The sequence below is a fragment of the Triticum dicoccoides genome, chromosome 7A (assembly GCF_002162155.2).
Source record: "Triticum dicoccoides isolate Atlit2015 ecotype Zavitan chromosome 7A, WEW_v2.0, whole genome shotgun sequence".
Taxonomy (NCBI): domain Eukaryota; kingdom Viridiplantae; phylum Streptophyta; class Magnoliopsida; order Poales; family Poaceae; genus Triticum; species Triticum dicoccoides.
This window is the reverse complement of record NC_041392.1, coordinates 457,949,493-457,967,873: the sequence shown is the minus strand read 5'-3', so window position 1 is coordinate 457,967,873 and position 18,381 is coordinate 457,949,493.

Genomic DNA, 18,381 nt, shown 5'->3' with positions numbered 1-18,381 from the left:
GGGGGGGTTCTTCCCTTTTCTCTTTTGTTTAAGTTTTTGTTTTTATTTTATTTTCCTTTTCTGTTTTAGTTTTGTTTCCTATTAATTTTAGTTTTATTAAAATACACACGTAGCATCTAATTTAGTATTTCAACTTAGTCCATAGTCACAAAAAGTCTAATCCTCAAATAAATTAGTTTGACATTTTATTAATTACAAAAGGTATTTAAATAATTGTTTTAACTATTGTTTTAATTGTTTTAGGGCCTATAAACATTTTATCAAAGTTTGGTTTCTCCACCATAATTACCTATGTATTATTTGGTTCACTCCGAACATTTAAATCTTAATATTTGAAAACTTTTATTGTTTGCTCGATTTTGAATTTGAAATTCGAACTAGGTTCCGAACTAACGCGAGTTTATCCACAGTAACCGAGGTGACGTGGCATCATTAGTGGGGATTACTGTAGCTTAATTACCCGGGCGTCACATCAATAAAACCACTAAGTTCAAGAAAGGCAAGGGTAAAAAGAACTTCAAGAAGGACGGCAAGGAGGTTGCCGCGCCCGGCAAGCAAGCTGCCGGGAAGAAGCCAAAGAATGGACCCAAGCCCGAGACTGAGTGCTTTTATTGCAAGGGTAGCGGTCACTGGAAGCGGAACTGCCCTAAGTACTTAGCGGATAAGAAGGCCGGCAAAACAAAAGGTATATGTGATATACATGTAATTGATGTGTACCTTACTAGTGCTCGTAGTGGCTCCTGGGTATTTGATACCGGTGCAGTTGCTCACATTTGTAACTCAAAGCAGGGGCTGCGGAATAAGCGGAAACTGGCAAAGGACGAGGTGACGATGCGCGTCGGGAATGGTTCCAAGGTCAATGTGATCGCCGTCGGCACGCTACCTCTGCATCTCCCTTCGGGATTAGTTTTAAACCTTAATAATTGTTATTTAGTGCCAGCTTTGAGCATGAACATTGTATCGGGATCTCGTTTAATTCGAGATGGCTACTCTTTTAAATCTGAGAATAATGGTTGTTCCATTTTTATGAGAGATATGTTTTATGGTCATGCTCCTATGGTGAATGGTTTATTCTTTATGAATCTCGAACGTGATGCTACACATGTTCATAATGTGAGTACCAAAAGAAGTAAGGTTGATAATGATAGTCCCACATACTTGTGGCACTGCCGCCTTGGTCACATAGGTGTCAAACGCATGAAGAAGCTCCATGCTGATGGACTTTTAGAGTCTCTTGATTATGTATCATTTGACACGTGCGAACCATGCCTTATGGGTAAAATGACCAAGACTCCGTTCTCAGGAACAATGGAGCGAGCAACCGACTTATTGGAAATCATACATACTGATGTGTGCGGTCCGATGAGTGTTGAGGCTCGCGATGGCTATCGTTATGTTCTCACTCTCACTGATGATTTAAGTAGGTATGGGTATATCTACTTAATGAAACACAAGTCTGAAACCTTTGAAAAGTTCAAGGAATTTCAGAGTGAGGTTGAAAATCAACGTGACAGGAAAATCAAGTTTCTGCGATCAGATCGTGGAGGAGAATACTTGAGTCACGAGTTTGGGGCACACTTAAGAAAATGTGGAATAGTTTCACAACTCACGCCGCCTGGAACACCTCAGCGTAATGGTGTGTCCGAACGTCGTAATCGCACTCTGTTAGATATGGTGCGATCTATGATGTCTCTTACCGATTTACCGCTTTCTTTTTGGGGCTATGCTTTAGAGACTGCCGCATTCACTTTAAATAGGGCTCCGTCGAAATCCGTTGAGACGACACCGTATGAATTATGGTTTGGGAAGAAACCTAAGCTGTCGTTTCTAAAAGTTTGGGGATGCGATGCTTATGTCAAGAAACTTCAACCTGAAAAGCTCGAACCCAAGTCAGAAAAATGCGTCTTCATAGGATACCCAAAAGAAGCTATTGGGTACACCTTCTACCTCAGATCCGAAGGCAAGATCTTTGTTGCCAAGAATGGGTCCTTTCTGGAGAAAGAGTTTCTCTCGAAAGAAGTAAGTGGGAGGAAAGTAGAGCTTGATGAAGTATTACCTCTTGAGCCGGAAAATGGCGCAACTCAAGAAAATGTTCCTGAGGTGCCTGCACCGACTGGAGAGGAAATTAATGACAATGATCAAGATACTTCTGATCAAGCCCCTACTGAAATTCGAAGGTCCACAAGAACACGTTCCGCACCAGAGTGGTACGGCAACCCTGTCTTGGAAATCATGCTGTTAGACAACTGTGAACCTTCGAACTATGAAGAAGCGATGGCGGGCCCGGATTCCGACAAATGGCTAGAAGCCATGAAATCCGAGATAGGATCCATGTATGAAAACAAAGTATGGACTTTGACTGACTTGCCCGTTGAGCGGCGAGCCATAGAAAATAAATGGATCTTTAAGAAGAAGACAGACGCGGATGGTAATGTGACCATCTATAAAGCTCGGCTTGTCGCTAAGGGTTATCGACAAGTTCAAGGGGTTGACTACGATGACACTTTCTCACCGGTAGCGAAGCTGAAGTCCGTCCAAATCATGTTAGCAATTGCCGCATTCTATGATTACGAAATATGGCAAATGGACGTCAAAACGGCATTCCTTAATGGTTTCCTTAAGGAAGAATTGTATATGATGCAGCCGGAAGGTTTTGTCGATCCTAAGAACGCTGACAAAGTGTGCAAGCTCCAACGCTCGATTTATGGGCTGGTGCAAGCATCTCGGAGTTGGAACATTCGCTTTGATGAGATGATCAAAGCGTTTGGGTTTACACAGACTTATGGAGAAGCCTGTGTTTACAAGAAAGTGAGTGGAAGCTCTGTAGCATTTCTCATATTATATGTAGATGACATACTTTTGATGGGAAATGATATAGAACTCTTGGACAGCATCAAGGCCTACTTGAATAAAAGTTTTTCAATGAAGGACCTTGGAGAAGCTGCTTATATATTAGGCATCAAAATCTATAGAGATAGATCGAGACGCCTCATAGGTCTTTCACAAAGCACATACCTTGATAAGATATTGAAGAAGTTCAATATGGATCAATCCAAGAAGGGGTTCTTGCCTGTGTTACAAGGTATGAAATTGAGCTCAGCTCAATGTCCTACCACGGCAGAATATATAGAAGAGATGAGCGTCATCCCCTATGCCTCAGCCATAGGTTCTATAATGTATGCCATGCTGTGTACCAGACCTGATGTAAACCTTGCCGTAAGTTTGGTAGGAAGGTACCAAAGTAATCCCGGCAAGGAACACTGGACAGCGGTCAAGAATATCCTGAAGTACCTGAAAAGGACTAAGGAAATGTTTCTCGTTTATGGAGGTGACGAAGAGCTCGTCGTAAAGGGTTACGTCGACGCTAGCTTCGACACAGATCTGGATGACTCTAAGTCACAAACCGGATACGTGTATATTTTGAATGGTGGGGCAGTAAGCTGGTGCAGTTGCAAGCAAAGCGTCGTGGTGGGATCTACATGTGAAGCGGAGTACATGGCAGCCTCGGAGGCAGCACATGAAGCAATATGGGTGAAGGAGTTCATCACCGACCTAGGAGTCATACCCAATGCATCGGGGCCGATCAAGCTCTTCTGTGACAACACTGGAGCTATTGCACTTGCCAAGGAGCCCAGGTTTCACAAGAAGACAAGGCACATCAAGCGTCGCTTCAACTCCATTCGTGAAAATGTTCAAGATGGAGACATAGAGATTTGTAAAGTACATACGGACCTGAATGTAGCAGATCCGTTGACTAAACCTGTCCCTAGAGCAAAACATGATCAACACCAGAATTCCATGGGTGTTCGATTCATCACAATGTAACTAGATTATTGACTCTAGTGCAAGTGGGAGACTGTTGGAAATATGCCCTAGAGGCAATAATAAAAGCATTATTATTATATTTCCTTGTTCATGATAATTGTCTTTATTCATGCTATAATTGTGTTATCCGGAAATCGTAATACATGTGTGAATAACAGACACCAACATGTCCCTAGTGAGCCTCTAGTTGACTAGCTCGTTGATCAACAGATAGTCATGGTTTCCTGACTATGGACACTGGATGTCATTGATAACGAGATCACATCATTGGGAGAATGATGTGATGGACAAGACCCAATCCTAAACATAGCACAAGATCGTATAGTTCGTTTGCTATAGTTTTCCAATGTCAAGTATCTTTTCCTTAGACCATGAGATCGTGTAACTCTCGGATACCGTAGGAGTGCTTTGGGTATGCCAAACGTCACAACGTAACTGGGTGACTATAAAGGTAGACTACGGGTATCTCCGAAAGTGTTTGTTGGGTGACATGGATCAAGACTGGGATTTGTCACTCCGTATGACGGAGAGGTATCACTGGGCCCACTCGGTGATGCATCATCATAATGAGCTCAGAGTGACCAAGTGTCTGGTCACGGGATCATGCATTACGGTACGAGTAAAGTGACTTGCCGGTAACGAGATTGAACGAGGTATTGGGATACCGACGATCGAATCTCGGGCAAGAACATATCGATAGACAAAGGGAATAGCGTACGGGGTTGATTAAATCCTCGACATCGTGGTTCATCCGATGAGATCATCGTGGAGCATGTGGGAGCCAGCATGGGTATCCAGATCCCGCTGTTGGTTATTGACCGGATAGTCGTCTCGGTCATGTCTGCTTGTCTCCCAAACCCGTAGGGTCTACACACTTAAGGTTCGGTTACACTAGGGTTGTAGGGATATGTATATGCAGTAACCCGAATGTTGTTCGGAGTCCCGGATGAGATCCCGGACGTCACGAGGAGTTCCGGAATGGTCCGAAGGTAAAGATTTATATATGGGAAGTCCTGTTTCGGGCATCGGGACAAGTTTCGGGGTTATCGGTATTGTACCGGGACCACCGGAAGGGTCCCGGGGGTCCACCGGGTGGGTCCACCTGTTCCGGGGGGGCCACATGGGCTGTAGGGGGTGCGCCTTGGCCTAATGGGCCAAGGGCACCAGCCCCACATAGGCCCATGCGCCTAGGGTTTAAGGGGGAAAGAGTCCTAGGAGGGGAAGGCACCTCCTAGGTGCCTTGGGGGGGAGGGAAACCCCCCCTTGGCCGCCGCACCCCCTAGGAGATTGGATCTCCTAGGGCCGGCCACCCCCCCTTGGCCCTCCTATATATAGTGGGGGAGAGGAGGGACTTCATACCTGAACGCCTTGGCCTTTGGTTGCCTCCTTCTCCCTCCCCAACACCTCCTCCACCTCCATAGTGCTTAGCGAAGCTCTGCCGGAGTACTGCAGCTCCATCAACACCACGCCGTCGTGCTGCTGCTGGTGCCATATCCCTCAACCTCTCCTCCCTCCCTTGCTGGATCAAGAAGGAGGAGACGTGGCTGTTCCGTACGTGTGTTGAACGCGGAGGTGCCGTCCGTTCGGCGCTGGTCATCGGTGATTTGGATCACGTCGAGTACGACTACATCATCACCGTTCTTTTGAACGCTTCCGTGCGCGATCTACAAAGGTATGTAGATGCATCTAATCACTCGTTGCTAGATGAACTCCTAGATGATCTTGGTGAAACGAGTAGGAAAATTTTTGTTTTCTGCAACGTTCCCCAACATTAAGTTCATGGGGAAACGAAGTAATGCAATAAGAATGATGGCATGATGTAGATAATAACTATCTATGTAGAGATAGACCCCCATCATTTTATCCTTAGCAGCAATGATACATACGTGTCGGTTCCCCTTCTGTCATCGGGATCAAGCACCGTATGATCGAACCCACTATAAAGCACCTCTTCCCATTGCAAGATAAATAGATCAAGTTGGCCAAACAAAACCCAAATATCGGAGAGGAAATAGGAGGCTATAAGTAATCATGCATATAAGAGATCAAAGAAACTCAAATAACTTTCATGGATATAAAAAGTTAGATCTGATCATAGACTTAAAGTTCATCCGATCCCAACAAAAACACCGCAAAAAGAGTTACATCATACGGATCTCCAAGAGACCATTGTATTAAGAATCAAATGAGAGAGAGGAAGACATCTAGTTATTAACTATGCACCCAAAGATCTACAAAGAACTACTCACGCATCATCGGAGAGGCACCAATGGAAGTGGTGAACCCCTCCGTGAGGGTGTCTGGATTGGATCTGGTGGTTTTGGACTCTGCGGTGGCTGAAATTGATTTTCGTCGAATCCCCTAGGGTTTCTGGAATATTGGGGTATTTATAGAGCGAAGAGGTGGTCCAGGGGGTACTCGAGGTGGGACAACCTACCAGGGCGCGCCCTAGTGGGTTGTGCTCCCCTCGGAGCACCCCCAGGCGCTGCCTTGGTCCATTGGGTGTCTCCTGGTCCATAAAAAATCTCTGTAAAGTTTCGTTGCGTTTGGACTCCGTTTGGTATTGATTTCATGCGATGTAAAAACATGCAAAAACAACAACTGGGAGTTGGCACTATGTCTATAGGTTAGTACCAAAAAATGACTATAAAATGATTATAAAACATCCAAGATTGATAATATAACAGCATGGAACAATCAAAAATATAGATATATTGAAGATGTATCACCCCTCGACGTGTGTGTGTGTGTCTGGGGGGCTACTTCGCGCTACCTGCAACCTCCGTGGGGTCGGTGAAGTCCGGTTAATTTGTGAGGCACATTTTCCACATCAAAAGTTGTGAATGGTAGTTAAATATCACACACCACACCCTTTTCATACATATGGTAGGTCCACCTACATGTGCTTCGTATGTGGTCTCACCCATCTCACGCCACAAGCACACATTTGTGGGTCGGCACACAGTCCACCTTTCCCGAGAAGCGAAAGGTGAAGTTTGACCATATACATATATGATGGACTCCTATAGGTTTTGTGTTACGGTAGGGTGATATTTCAGACCTAGCTATTTGGGGTCATGCATTCATAGCTAGGATTCCCATACCGCCGACACAAAGTGGGGTTCGTAGGGGGTGGCTGACTAGCAATATTGTGCTTTTGTGCGATAGGTGCCACATCAAAGTTGTGCATTGGGTATTCCAACATCAAACCACCCTTTTCATACATATATTTGGTCCACATGCAAGTGTGTTCGTGTTCTGACCCTCTCCCGTGTTACTCTTTTTGCCAAATTTATAAACAGCACACGATTTGGATGTATAAACCGTCTGCGATTGGCTACGCAACAGACACGGTTCAGTCAGACCACCCGTGTGCCACGCCCGTGCCCTGCAGTCCCTCACTTCAGCACATTAGATTGGGCTCCACGACGCTTGCTTCCTGGTCTCAAAAATATCTGCTGCCTCGTAATCTCAAAAATATCTACCGCCCGAAAGGTTTTAATGTTTGATAGCACACGATTAATATGTGCGGACCGTGTGTGATGTCTGTTACTCCCGCTCTGCTTCAGTCACTTGATTCAAATTTTTAGTAGCCCCGGCATTTTGCTCCTGCCTCTGCATCCCTCACAATCTCAAAAATATCTACTTGCCCTTGATCCAAATTTTCAGTAGCACCACCTTGTTACCCCGCGTAGTAAAATTTTCAGTTGCCGCGGTATTTCCTCAAACACCACCTTGCCCCCTCCACACACACCACACACTCCAAAAATCTCCGCTCTAACAGACACACACCACCCCCAAAACCATTGGTGGGTCGCCGCCATCACCGCCGCCTCCATCCTCAACCTCTGCATGTGTGCCGGGGAGCTCGAGGAGCCAATGGCCAAAAAGAGGTTTATCGCGGCCTCTTCGTCCGATGCCCGCGAGGTGGCCGTTGAGGTGTCACCGTCGTCCTCTGTGGAATCTTTATCGATCCGCCATCGCCCGTCCCCCGATCTGCCCGCTGCCGCACCCCTACGCCGGTTCGAGGACTTCCCCGTCCTCCCTCGGACCCGACAGCCGATGAGGTCCTACCTCGGGGTCCGGTAGCGGCGGTGGGGGACGTGGGTCGCCGAGATTACTGATCGGGATTCCCACACCCGCTGGTGCCTCGGAATCTTCCACACGGCCAAGCTCGCGGCCATGGAGTACGACCTCTGGCAAGTCCACTACCACAGAGCTGCGGCTAGGCTCAATTTCCCCATCGGCACACATCCGGTCGACCTTGTTCTGCCGGTGCCAGGGGTGGTGAGCTCGGCTATGGCGCGAGAGGACCGCGAGGCGTGGGAGCGCCTCGAGACCGAGGTCGCCGACGGGGCCTACATGCAAGAGCTCCGCCGGTAGCACCCGGAGCTCGTGGAGGTGGAGTAGGCGATCTTTGCCGACGCGAAGGACGGCGAGGACGGCGGCGTGAAGGGCGTCAAGGTGGGCGGCGAGGACGAGGAGATCGACCTCGATTAGTGGAGGAGTGTCTTCCCCGATGACACCGACGACGACACCGGCCCAGACCCGACTTGCGGCACACTGTACCTGACGAGAAGAATTGGCTCGACCTCTACTTCGACCGAAAGTAGTTTAGCTTAGTTTAAATTTATGTTTTATGGTCGGTTATGCAAAACTATCTATGTTTATGTTTGAATGCATGCTACTTTCGGTTGAACCTGCTTTGAACTTGATCAAATTAAAGTTTACAACGTTAAGTTTAGGGGATCGATTAGAAATGGCCAAAAATTGCTGGAGTACATATATATATATATATATATATATATATATATATATATAGGACAACACTATTCTAATCTCAGGATTAAAATAGTTATTTGGATCACGATCAGGCCCTATATACGCCCGATTAGGTGTTCCCGAACTCCCCCGAAGCGGTGCAGAAAATAAAAAACGCACTCCCACCTCCCCACGCTTCCCCTACCTCCCGGCGCTGCCTTCCCCACTTTCCGTACCTCCCGAGCCGCCGCCCCCGCTTCTCCTACCTCCAGACGCCGCCGCCCCAATCTCCGGTGTGCCACCAGAGTGCCTTCGGCCGCCGCCCTAGCTCCGGCGCGCCTCCAACCGCCCTGGCTCTGGCGCGCCTCTCAATGTGTCTACATCTCTTGCCCACGTCCTCCATCGCAGGGCACTGTCGTAGCCGCCCAGCGCATGGGTCCCCCCCCGAGACAGCGAGTCGCCCGAATCCAGCCATCGCGCCGCCCCACTCGCTGGGATCTGGTCTTAGCCGCTCCTCGCCCGCCACAGGATCCGTCCGCCGCGCCGCGCACGGTCCGGATCCGGCCGTCGCCTCCTCCGTCTCTGGATCCGGCATCCAGCACCTGCTCGGCCCTTGTTTCCTTCTTGCGCTGGCGTCCATCCCGTTGCACACGAGCTCCTCGGCACGACGGTGACAATCGTGGCTCATCGGCACGCTGGTGACGAGCCCAGCGAGAGATGAGGTGCTGCCGACGCTGTGCTCTGCTCATCCTCTCCAGAGCTCGTCTCCCACGACCCTCCTGAACGGCACCTACTGTCCCAGCCACTGCACGGCTCCTACGTCATTGCCGAACTCAGTTGAGGGTAGGGTGAGGGCGGCAGCGTAGGTTGTGGCTGGGTTGTGGCGACGCGTACCTCCCACCTCTACCTGCCTACTTCCTCACCTGACCCTGTTCAGCTCTGGCCGGCATCCAAGCTTGCACCTCCCACGGCCGCACGCGCTCAACACGAATTGCCATGGCTTGCACTTCTTCTGTCCCCCAGCTTGCGCAGTGCAGCTTCAGCTTCTTGCGGCGACTTGGACTTGGCATGCTGATGGAGATGACCCGCACTCCAATAGGATGGGACCTGCCCACGTCGAGGCCATAGAGATGTACAAATCTTATGCTCCTTCCCCCATTTGGTTGCATGGAACGTGTTCGTGCAAATGCTCACGTGAGCATTGTATTTGTTACAGGGTGATACTTCTTGGTCAACAATGATATAGCACTAACGTATAGCGTTATAATGTCTCATTTTTGTATGATCAGTCTGTACTAGAACACCTATAGATTTTTGGGAAAAATTCAGATTGCAACCTATGATGTTCATCGGTAAAAAAATCATGGAAAAATGGAGAAACAAAAACAAGTAAAAACACATGGAGAAAAAGTTTTCATGACTACATGGGGAAAAGGGTTCAAATGAACGTGTGAAGTTCAGGTTTCAGAAGTTGGTAAGTTTGAAAACAATAAGCCAGATAAAATAAGTATAGAGGAAAAGAAGTTACATCCGAAAAAAAATAAAGAGACCATGACAAAAGTTCCTCAAGAAAAAAAGCGACAAATGTGGTGTGAACTAAGAAGAGAGAGAGAGAGAGAGACGTTGTAGCTCAAAAAATAGAACACTAAAGCATCATTATAAAAAGTCCTTTTGCGGTTTTTTTACAAAACCCAGACATAATTCCCACAATTTTTTTGAAATAAAACCATGAAATTTGAATTAAAAAATTGAAGTGAATAGAATCAAGAATTTTGAATTAAAATAACAAAGCAATTTGATGTTTATATACCAACAAGAAAACATGCCTCACGTAGAAAATGTTAGCTTTCGAAGTGCAAAATCAAAAAAGGTTCACCCCACAAAACATAGCTAGTTCAGAGAATAACACAAGATTATATTTTTTGAGTAAGATTAACCGGTCAATCCGAAAAAGTTTGATGAAAATACAATTTCATTAAAAAGGGATTCCGTGCATCTAAATAAGAAAACATGAAGTTCAAATTTAGATAACCAAGAAGTCGGAAAGGTGAAACTAAAAATATAGTGTGGTTTAAAATGCTTTTGAAAAAAAGATCTCGTTTCTAAAACACCTACACGTTCAAATTAAAATAACGGAGCGATTCAATGTTTATAAAGAAAACTTGGATTTCTCCAGTTCCTAAAGAATAAAAACCAAGAAGTTCAAATTAAGATAACATGGAAGTTCGATGGTTATTTACCAACAAGAAAAACAAAGCTTCAACTATAAAAGTGTTAACTTGAGAAGTTCAAATTTGATAAAATAGAGAGTTCGAAGAAAACCTTATCACTGTACTAAAAAAATTGCCATGGATTTTCCCAGTATTAAAAAATAATAACCAAAAAGTTCCAATTAGAATAACAAATTTGTTCAATATTTGTAATAGAAAATAGTTTTTCATGGGTTTAAATAACCCTGAAAATGTCAAATTAAAATAGCAGAGCAGTACAAAAAGAGTTTCTAAAAAACAGATTTTTTTATGTTTCTAGGAAAAACCTGGAAATTCAAATTTATAAAATGAAGTGGTTCAATGTTTATTTACAAAAAAAGAATTACTTTGTTACCAAATAATAAAGCCAATAAGTTCACTTGAAAAATAGAGGGTCTAATGTATACAAAAAAATCAGTTCGTCTCGTTTCTCGAAAAAAATAAAGTATGAAGTTCAAGTAAAGTATAAAGGATTTTCACCATTTCTAAATAAAAAACTTTGCTTGGGTTTCTAAATAAAAAATAAAGTGGAAAGGAGCGGATTTGTAGCAGCTTTTCAACGCCGTATTATTTGTCTCATTCCGATAAACGGTTTAGAAATGTGATCGAAAATATGATTCACGTTTTTTGTATGAAGAAAAAACTATTTTCAAAACTGCTCTAAAACCTCTTAGGTTTTGCCGAAAATTTAACTTGGGTCATGCTACTCGTGTCAATAGCTTTCCAACGGTATATCGCAAGCCCCATTTGGGCAATGTTTGCGGAAGTTCAACCTAGCAATGGGGGAAGTTCAACTACTGCTGATAGGACAAAAAGAAATGATAAGTTCAATTTCTAAAGATGACGCGGCTCGACGTGCTAAACAATCTTGAAAGAAAACAAAAAGAAAAGGAGAAGTTCAGTTTCTAAAGATGAAGAGGTTTGATGTGCAAACCAATGCAAAGACACACACAAAAATGTTGTTTTGGTGTCTTAAAATATTTTTATTCATAAAAAAGGATTAATAAATAAAACGAGGAAGTCCATATTAAAAATATGGAGAAGTTCGATGATTATAGAAAACTCAGATTTTCCTCGTTATTAAAGAATGGGAACAAGAAGTTCAAAAATAAAACAACAAGAAGTTCAACTTTTAAAAATAGAGTGCTTCAAAATTTCATAAAAAGATTAAAGAAATAAAATCAGGAAGTCCATATTAAAAAGATGAAGATGTTCGATGATTATAGAAAACTCAGATTGTCCTCGTTATTAAAGATTGGAAACAAGAAGTTCAAAAATAAAAAACAAGAAGTTCAACTTTTAAAAATAGAGCGCTTCAAAATTTTATAGAAAAGGATTAAGAAATTCAGATAAATATTTACAAAAAACTCAGATATTTTCACATAGCCGAGAGAAGTTCGATTGATAACTGCCAGAAGTTCACGTACTACACGGTGTGCATTTTGTATTAAAAAAGGAATAAAAAAGCAAGGACTAAAAGTTTTGTTATTATAAGTGCAACTCCTCGGTCGAAGAACGTTAAAAATATATTGTGAGAGGGGTTTGTATAAAAGGAGTATCATTTGTGTAACACTAACAAATGGATGAGAAAATTACAGACGAAAATACGTCACAGAAGTTCAACGTGAAAACAGCATGAAGTTCAACTACTACGCTGAATGAATTTCAGATGAAAAACTTTTAAAATCATCACGAGTATGAAAAAACGATCAACATGGGAAAGTTAAGTGCTTATAGCAGCTTTCCACCGGTATATCTCTTGCTCAATTCCGGTGAGTGGATGGAGAGTTACGAGCAGTGGATGGAGACCTGCGAGCAAAAAGATCATGTGAAAAACAGAGTGAAGTTCAGGTACACGCGCCGAGAAGTTGAGGTTCTTCACGGGGTGCATTTTCGAAGAATCTGTTTCGCGATAAAGGCAGAACAAATGATCTCTCCATTTTCAAAATTACAGGAAAACGGCTAGGAATCAGAGAAAACCATCAACATGGAAATGTTTTTCATTTTCTGTAGCTTTTCAGAGGTATATTATTTGCCTCATTTCGATAAAGTTTGTAGAAATTACGAGGAAAATACGTTTTTAGCCATTTTCCAAATTGACTTAAAACCGTAAGGAATTAGGAGAAACAATATATACAAAAACGTTTCGCAATTGTAAAAGCTTTCCAACGCCATATCACTTGCTGCATTCGGACGTACGGTTAAACAATTAGCTAAATTAGGAGAAAATACGAACTCGGTGGAACTTGTATCATTTTCTAAATTACTTTTAAACCATTCAAAATTAGAAAACACTTTTAACATGAAAAAGTAGCGCATTTTCATGAGCGTTCCATCGCCATATCATTTGCCTCAATTGGATTAGCCGTTTAGAAATGGCATCGAAAATACAAACTCGGGTGTTCCATTTGCGAAATTCTATGATTTTCCGAATTACTCTTTAACCGTAGGGAATTAGAGAAAACTTTCAACATGTGGAAGGAGCGGTTTTGCAGCAGCTTTCCAACGCCATATTATTTGCCTCATTCCGATAAACGGTTTAAAAATGCGATCGACAATACGATTCACATTTTTTTGCGTGAAGAAAAACGGTTTTCAAAACTGCTCTTAATCCGCTTACATTTTGCCAAAAATTTAACTTGGGTCATGATACTGATGTCCATAGCTTTCCAACGGTATATCATAAGCCCCATTTGGACACCTTTTAGCTGAAGTTCAACCTAGTACTCGGGGAAGGTCAGGCGCGTTAGTCGGGAAGTTCATGTTGTGATCAGAATAGTGTTTATGTATATATATATAGGACAACACTATTCTAATCCCATGATTAGAATAGTTATTTGGATCACGGTCGACCCTATAAGGACACGGGTGAGTTGTTCCTGGATCCAATCCGATGCGCCCCCACGACCCACTTGCTTCGTCACCGTACCCACGTACCTCCCTGATCCAGCCCAACCCCCCGCCCACCCCACCCCAATCCCCGGCGTGCCTCCCTCCACCAGCCCCCCGTCCACGGTGTTCCTGGACCTCCCCTGGCTCTGCGTGCCTCCCACCAAATCCGGCGACCAGGGGAAGGTCCCGGTCAGGCGCAGGGGTCGCGCGTGACCTCCTGCCGCTCCGTGGTCACCCAACCCGCTTCACCGTCAAACCACCTACCCTGCCCAGATCCATCAAAGCGCCGGACCGGCCAAGCCGCTGGACCGTGCGGGAAGCTTGACGGCGGCTTCCCCACAAACATGTCGGTCGTCGGCCAGGTCCAACGCGGCGACCCACATCGACTAGGACACCACCGGTGATCACGCGCCGCCCTCCTCCTTCCCCTGTGCCGGCCACTTCCCTCCCCCACGCGTCGTACTCCTCCTCCCCCCGCGTGCCGCCTCCCTCCACTACACGTCGGCCTCCTCCTTCCCCACGCCCACCACCCACCTTCATCGTGCAGATCCACGCCACCCCTAACCTCCTTGTTCTCATTCATCCTGCTGGCATATCTCGGGCGCCGCCCTCCAGCAACTGGTGATACTCCGCCGCCACCACTCTTCCTCCTTCTCGATGGGGCTACACTGCCACCGCGTGCAGGAAGTCCATTGCCTCCACCCAGGTTGTTCAATGCCCCCGTCGTGGACGTGCCATGGCTTGTGATACGGCGACAAACAATGGATATTGCAGAAGGAGCTGCAGGCTCGAGGACCTCCAGTTCGACTGTCCATTTCCTTGCTCGGCAGTCGGACTACAGCTTCTACCGGCATCCCCCGAACAAACCTCAAGTCTTATACTTGTTCCTATTTTTTGTAGAAAAAGGCAGACTCATAAGTTCAACTTCTGTATGCTTTTTAGCTCAGCTACTTCCCATTATTAAGTCAATTTATTTTGTGTTTCTATGTTCCTATAGCACGAACAAGTGCCAACATAAAAAATTCAGTTTTCGTTCTTCTGTAGTTATTTCTCCAAGCTTGAGGGAGCACCGACCATCCCCCAAAAAATGTTTTTCTACCTTTTTTTGTTCACAGTGGTGAAAAATGAGAGATACAACGAGTGTTTGTTAGTATGGCAACAAGCCGAGAGAATAATTGAAAATATATTTTTTTTCTTGTTCTATTGTTTCTGTATTTGGCTTATGAAAAATTGACTTAACGTATGTCCAGATATCCCTCGGTTGGAACAAGCTAAGTAAATAATTATTTCATTTTTCTTGAAGTACAAATTGGTGAACAAGGGCTGTTCAACACTGTGAACCCACACCGTTCAAGTCCCCCGATCTCCCCCGTTTCTAAAAAAAATCCCCCATTTTAAATTTGAAGTTATAAAAAATGATTTTCCCCATTTCTAAAAAAAACCTAGAAGGTCAAATTGAAATTAGCGAGTGGTTCAATGTTATTCATTTATAGCAAAACTTGGATTTTTGCCGTTAATGGTAAATAAAACACGAAGTCCAAATTGAAAGATGTAGCAATTTAATGTTTATAAAAACATGCATATCTTCCTCATTACTAAATAATAAAACCAAGAAGTCCAAAAGGGGATTTCTTCAATACTAAAGAATAAAACCATGAAGTTCAAATTTGAGAATAACGAAGAAGTTCGATGTTTCTAAGAAAACTCCAATTTTCACATTTCCAAAAAATACATAAAGAAGTTCAAATAAAAAAGTTAGAGAGGTTCGATGTCTATAAAAAACTCAGACATTTTCTGTTACTAAAGCGAAATAGAGAGAAGTTCAAAATAATAATAGCCAGAAGTTCACGTACTACACAGTGTGCATTTTGTATGAAAAACAACACGTGAAAAACAGAGTGAAGTTCAAAAAGCTCCCGAAGTTCAACCTCTTCACGAAGTGCATTTTTGGAGACTCTGTTTTTCCAATAAAGGTAGAACGCATGATCTCAGAAGTTCAGATTGATAACTGACAGAAGTTCACGTACTACACAGTGTGCATTTGTATTGAAAAAGAATGAGAATGCAAAGCCTAGATTTTTGTTGCTAGAAGTTCAAGTGCTCGGCCCTAGAAAGTTAAAAAAAATCTTGTGAGAGAGGTTAAACAAAAATATGTGATAGAAGTTCAAGGTGAAAACAATGAGAAGTTCAAGTACTGCAAGGAATGCATTTCACGTGAGAAAATAAAAGTGTAGAAAAATAAAAGCTTAAAAGGTTTGTTGAAAGAAGTTCAAGTGCTCTGTCCAGAGAAGTTAAAAAATTCTTGCGAGAGAGGTTCACCTTGTATTTCCATGTTCAATTTTTTCCGTATAAAAATCGAATACAATTCTTTACTCAAAAATATAAAAAGGTGAAGTTCATATTGAAATAACAGAGAAGTTCGGAGTTTATTAAAACCTAGGATTTACCTGCTCGAAAAATAAAAATCACAACGCCATTTTTTGCACTTTTAAAAACAACTCATAAACGAAAAAATGGTTGCTAGAAGTTCAAGTGCTCGGTGAGGAAAAGTTCAAAAAATTCTTGTGAGATAGGTTCACCGTGTATTTAGATGTCCAAAATACATAAAAAATATGTTGTTTTTCGTGTTTTAAAATAATTCTCTCAAACCAGAGAGAAGTTCAAAGTGATATAAAACAGAAGTTCACGTACTACATGGTGTGTATTTCATATATGGAAAAAACCAATAAAGTGAAACAGAGTGAAGTTCAAGCAGACATGCCCCAGAAGTTCAACTACTTCACACAGTGCAAAAAACAGCACGTCAAAAACAGTGTGAGGTTCAAATAGACATGCCCGTGAAGTCCAACAACTTCACGCAGTGCGTTTCCATTTGCAATGAAGGCATAAATCATGATCTCTTCATTTCTTTAATTTACTTCAAAACCACAGGAATATCATCTGTGTAAGTTCAAGTCCTCAATCAAAGAAAGTTAAAAAAAATTATTGTGAGAGAGGTTTGAACAAAAGAAATATCATTTGTGCAGCACTGACGAAATGAATGAGAAAATTACAAAGGAAAATACGTCACAGAAGTTCAACGTGAAAACAGAACGAAGTTCAACTACTATAGTGAATGAATTTGAGATGAAAAACTTTTAAAACCATAGCGACTATGAAAAATGATCAACACGGGAAAGTTGCGTGTTTACAATAGCTTTCCATCGGTATATCACTTGCTCAATTCCAGTGAGCGGATGGAGAGCTACGAGCAGTGGATGAAGAGCTACGAGCAAGAAAAGCACGTGAAAAAACAGAGTGAAGTTCAGGTACACGTGCCGAGATGTTCAGGTTCTTCACGCGGTGCATCTTCGAAGAATATGTTTCGCGATAGAGGCAGAACGAATGATCCCGCCGTTTTCGAAATTACTTGAAAATGGCTAAGAATCAGAGAAAACCATCAAGATGAAAAAGTTTCACATTTTCCGTAGCTTTTCAACGGTATATTATTTGCCCAATTCCGATAAAAATGTAGAAATTACGGTGAAAATACGTTTTTCGCCATTTTCGAAACTGACTTAAAACCGTAAAGAATTGGGAAAAACAATACATACCAAAAAGTTTCGCATTTGTTCCAGCTTTCCAACGCCATATCATTTGCTGCATTCGGACGCACAGTTAAAAAATTAGCTCGAAAATACGAACTCGGTAGGACTTGGGCCATTTTCTAAATTACTCTTAAAACCATTCAAAATTAGAAAAAAACTTTCAAGATGAAAAAGTAGCGCATTTTCATAAGCTTTCCAAGGCCATATCATATGCCTCCATTGGATTAGCCGTTTAGAAATGACATCAAAAAATGAACTCAACTGTTCGGTTTTCGAAATTTTACGTTTTTTCAAATTACTCTTTAACCATAGGGAATTAGAGAGAACATTCAACATGTGGAAGGAGCGGTTTTGCAGTAGCTTTCCAACGCCATATTATATGCCTCATTCCGATAAACGGTTTAGAAATGCGATCGAAAATACAATTCACGTTTTTTGTGTGAAGAAAAAACGGTTTTCACAACTGCTCTTAAACCGCTTATATTTTGCCAAAAATTTAAGTTGGGTCATGTTATTGGTGTCCATAGCTTTCCAACGGTATATCGCAAGCCCCATTTGGGCAATGTTGGCGGAAGTTCAACCTCGTTCACAGGGAAGTTCAACGTACTACTAGCGGGGCAGGTCAGGTTGTGATCAGAATATTATTCTGATTCCGTGATCAGAATAGTGTTTATGTGTGTGTGTATATATATATCCACTAAGGATTTTAGTCCATTAACTTTTAAAGGATCGGTTAGAGATGGCCTTATGCCTTGTTTATTTCAGTTCTTCACAATGTGATGCTCTATATGTGCAACTACTTGCCATGAAGTTCAATTTCAACAATAACAGTTTCAACAATACCACTATGAATTATGATATTTAGTTGCTGTTAAGGATATTGCAGTTAACATGCCTTTTTTTAACAATAACTAGTGTACTTTGGACCTGCACGATGATACGTCTCCAACGTATCTATAATTTTTGATTATTCCATGTTGTTATATTATCTATCTTGGATGTTTTATAATCATTTTATGACATTTTTTGGTACTAACCTATTGACATAGTGCCAAGTGCCAGTTGCT